Raw genomic sequence first — 4,587 nt, 5'->3', positions numbered from 1 at the left:
AAATACAGTTCTATATATTCCCTGACTAGATCTGAAATTGCACAGCTGAGAAACCGAGATCTGATCATCTGAGTTGGTAAACACCAACTGAGACCACATCGCCCACAAAGAGCTGCCCCTGGGATGGATCAGTCTTACAGACTCTCCCATCTTAGTCTCTGGATTATACTCCTTCCTTTCACCTCCCTTTTATATCAAGCTCTTGTGATTTGTACACAATGCAGGTTTCACTTAAAAATTTAAAGGACTTCTTTTCCCAGCTACTCAGAGTACTCCTAGTAAAGAGCCACTGTTTTTCATCCCAGCCTGGACTGATTCAGTTAGAGACTTCTTAGCTAACCCTGTTAAATAAGATATAGGCACAGCAGTGAAAAGGCCTACAATGCTCAGGATTTGAGGGTGTGTGTGTGTGTGTGTGTGTGTGTGTGTGTGTGTTCAACAGCCCAGAATGCAGAACATTTATTAGACCTATTTCACAGATGAGAAAACTGAGGCAAGCAAAACCAAAGTCAGCCTTGGCAAGTAACAAAAGCTGTGGAGATGGCAGAGCTAGTGGGAAGCCTAGGTAATGTTAGGTATGTTCTGTTGACTTCTGAACCTAATGATGTGTAACCCAAGGGACCCAACAAGCTACAGTAATCCATTCTGGTGACATCTTCTTTGGCTTTAGGACTGGCAAGCATGAGTCACTGCAGTATCTCCTTCAGCAAACAGTTTGAGGGGAAAATGCAGGGCTGGAGCAGCCTGGGTCAGCATTCCCAACCAGATGACATCAATGTTCGTTCCACAGAACTGGGAACGGTTGTCCAGTAAGACACCCCCATTGGCTTCCACAGACATATTGGGCAATTTGGCTTTGAGTGCAGCTGCTGTGAGATGCAGCTCCTCAGGCTTGAAATTGTCCAGGTCAGCCCCAGCCTCTGCTGCTACATTCCCACCTCTACCTTCAGGGGAAAACCAGCTGCCTGCCAGGCCTTCAACACTGCCTTTTCATTGCTGCCAGCTGCCACCGCATGGTTGTCTTTCACCATCACCAACCCTCCCAAGAAGTAGGGGTGGCATGCAGCCCCACCTACTAGGCATCCATACTTCTCTACCAGTCCTGTGGCCTTCCTAGTTGCCTGCCAGGTGTCCTGCCCAGCCAGTGTTCCTGACCACCTCGACAGCTGTTGCTGCCATACTGGCAATCTCACTGTGGCGGAGTCAGGGTGTTAAGGGCCACCCATCCCTCCAGCCGCAGGTGGTGGGCAGGTCCCCTGACCTCTGCCACCTTGACCACAGGTACCAGCTTCGACTCCTCTGGGAGGAACAAGGACACTTGGCAGTTGAGTTGAGTGAAGATAGCATCAAAGAAATGTTGTCCTGCCAGAACACTGAGTATTTGGCCTACAGAGCAGCGTGCAAGAGGGCCGACCCTTTCTGTAACCAAGGATGCAAAACTGAGGTCCGGGCAGTCTTCTTGCAACCAGTTGTTCGCCAGGGCTGCCAGACTTGCAGGGGACAACAGGAACTGCAGGCCTTCAAGGTCCATGGTGACTTGGAGCAGCCAGCAGGTTAGTGTGTCCACCACTGTTCAGATCGAATGTTGCTCAGGACTTCTTAGGGAAGTCTGGATTTGTTCTGCCTTTAGAACTCCATGTGGGGTTTCCTGAGACTTTGGTTGATAATTGTACTGCAACCTGACCTCTTCATCTGTTCCACCCTGCTCCCTGACTTCTACACATTTACTAAATACTCTGCATGGTAATCTCCATTTTAGTCTACTTCCAGGAGAATTCAACTTGCAATACAGTGCCTTAGAAGTTTCAAACAGAACAAAGATTCCATATAGAACTAAGTCATAAAAATGTTGGGAAGACTGAAGAATTGTTGCAGGGTAAAGAGGTAAAGACCAATCAGCATGACCAAAGTCTAAGTTGAGAATCTCTATAAAGCTGGCTACTGACTGACTGCCTGAAGAGAAATGCTTCTCACAGCACAGGCTTGGATGCGTTTTACAGGGAGCTCCTAAAGGAAACTGTGATGGTTTATATATGCTCAGCCCAGAAGCTGTGGCCTTGTTGGATTAGTTGTGTTACTGTGAGTGTGGGCTTTAAGACTTTTGTCCTAGCTGCCTGGAAGTCAGTATCCTGCTAGCAGCCTTCAGATGAAGATGTAGAACTCTGAAGCTACCCCTGTACCATGCCTGTCTGGATGCTGCCATATTCCTGACTTGATACTGGACCAAACCTGTAAGCCAGCCCTAATTAAATGTTGTGCTTTATAAGAGTAGCCTTGGTCATGGTGTCTGTGCACAGCAGTAAAACCCTAACTAAGATAGCAAAGAACACAGGAAAAGTCTATCCTGGTTGCCAGTTACAGAAGAAAAGCAAGCAAGCAGTTCAACAGAAACCAAAACCATGCAGTGACCTGGGACATTTTGACCCTGAATTTCTAGAACAAGCTGGAGTACTTTCCCACAAGACTTTTCTCAGTGTGGATAGAAAAGTGGGGAGGCAGTTTTAGGTTAAACCAAAGATAATTCCAGCTGAGGCAAGGCAGAGGAAGTTGCTCTCTGTAGAGGTAGGAAGGTGATATGACACAGAGGTCAGAAGCCTCTAGAGATCATGTAAAGCTATGTTAACTTGGTTTATAGATGGGATTTCCTATGCAACAGATGCTGAAATACAAGTCAACATCTAATTAGCTTTGTGATAATCTACAGTGAGTCTCCCAAACTCAGAAGTATATTGAAGAAGACAAAGAGGCAAATTAAGCGGGGTGGGAATGATCCCTCTCATCATGGCAACGTTAGTATTTCGAATTGCCTTTTTAAAGTAGCCATACTTTAATTATCTTGATAGGGAAGAGACGCTCCAGGGGGTGGGTGGTTGATTCCTAACCCTACTTTCTTTAGCTTTCCAACATGGGCTGAAGATACATTGCTCTTCAGGAATTCTCCAGGCCTTAAACACAATATTGGGAATCCTACAGCATCTAGCCTTGTGTGCTGAATGCCTACAAGATTCAGTCTTTTTAGTGGAAGCCTTTGTTGGACTACCCAGCTTGTATCATGTAATCCAATCTAACAACTCCCCATTTAATATACATTCACTCTTTCAGTTCTGCTCCTCCAGAGAAGCCTCAGGGAATGCATCTGTATCTTTTAATTTTTTAAAGTCTACTTTTAATGTTGGGTTTTTTTTAATGCTTTAACCACCCTTTTAGCACACCACTTACCAGAGGTAGTGGCATAGAAAGAATACGGAAGACCTGGACCTGTTTACAAAGGGTCCTTTGGAGCAACTCCTATCTGCATTTTTAGGAAGGCAGTAGTTCAGTTCACACGATTCAGCAGTGGCTGCTCCATTCACTTGCAAACACTTCATGGCTATATAAGAAGTCCAGTTTGGTAGTGTGAGAATAGGAACAGGTAGTAGGACCTAGAAGGAACAGTCTCCTCACAGGAGGTGATTTTGACCATCAGGGACGTCAGGGGCAGTTCTCACCTGTGGCTCTCTCAGCTAAGTGAAGATCAGCAAATATGCAAGACCAACAAGCATTGCACACTTAGCTCTATAAGCAAACTAAGCTCAGCCTCTACTACTGTCCATCAAGTTCTTTTTATACTCCCTCCAAACATTGTATGTTCTCCACAAGTCTTGCCTCAGGCACATTCTGTCTGTCTCAGCTGGTATCATTCTGCCAATCAGCCCATGTTCAAGGAAGCAGCAAGGAGCATTTCTTTCTATGAAGTCCCAACAAATGCAGCTCAACCAAGCAATGTAAGGTGGATCAATACATGTGTGTCATGTCATTAGTGAAGAATCCTTCATCACATGTCCTTTCGTGTGCTTGCTTTAATAGAACATCCTTTCACTTGTGTCTGCTTCACTGAAATGTTTCTTCTGCCTTAGCCTTTCACCTGTGTCTACTTCAGGAAAGTACGCCTTCATGTGTTTGCCTCAGCAAAACACCATCCAACACAACTGACACTCCAAAGAACCCTTAAGTTTTCATTTCATGCATCCCTAATTATACAGGCCCTACAATATTGTGGTAGTAGTGTAGATAATTCAGGTACCTCTCTCAAGATCAAGCTTTCTCATAAGGATGGATTCCAAAAGCATGCTCCAAAAAAAAATTCCATCATGGCAATCTTGCCTCAGAATTCGATATTGGCAAACTTGAAGTGTGTCTTATTGCAGTACTAAGAACACTGAGATAAATAATGCATCTCCACAATCCCTATATTGACAAGGTTTATTGTCACTTTGACTCTACCACCCACCCATTTTGTGTTACTGCATCTACTTTGCCTCTATTAGATAAATGTTTTCCATTGGCCTCCACCATTCTGAAATTTTGTTCTTAAAGAATTCCAATGTAGTGACATAGGGCTGTAATCCTAGGAATCTGCAAGTTGAGACAGAAGAAATACAAACTGAAGGATAGCCTGAGACTTTGTCTCAGCATACAAGAAAGGGGTAAAGACAAATTTAATGGCATTACATCCCACTATCATTGATATCTTGAAGAGGATAATATTCTTACTTTGTTGTGTATTTTGTTGTTTGTTTTGGCTGTTTTTGATGTTGTTTCTGAGAT

General features: G+C 44.3%; 1 pseudogene; it reads right to left on the bottom strand.

Moving 5' to 3' along the window:
* Positions 1–666: 666 nt before the first annotated feature.
* Qprt-ps2 (quinolinate phosphoribosyltransferase, pseudogene 2) lies at positions 667–1,531 on the bottom strand (annotated as a pseudogene).
* Positions 1,532–4,587: the final 3,056 nt, after the last annotated feature.

Source organism: Rattus norvegicus, chromosome X, assembly GCF_021556685.1.
Source record: "Rattus norvegicus strain SHRSP/BbbUtx chromosome X, alternate assembly SHRSP_T2T, whole genome shotgun sequence".
Classification (NCBI taxonomy): Eukaryota; Metazoa; Chordata; class Mammalia; order Rodentia; family Muridae; genus Rattus; species Rattus norvegicus.
The sequence above is the reverse complement of the archived record's forward strand: the minus strand, read 5'-3'. Positions and strand labels throughout refer to the sequence as shown.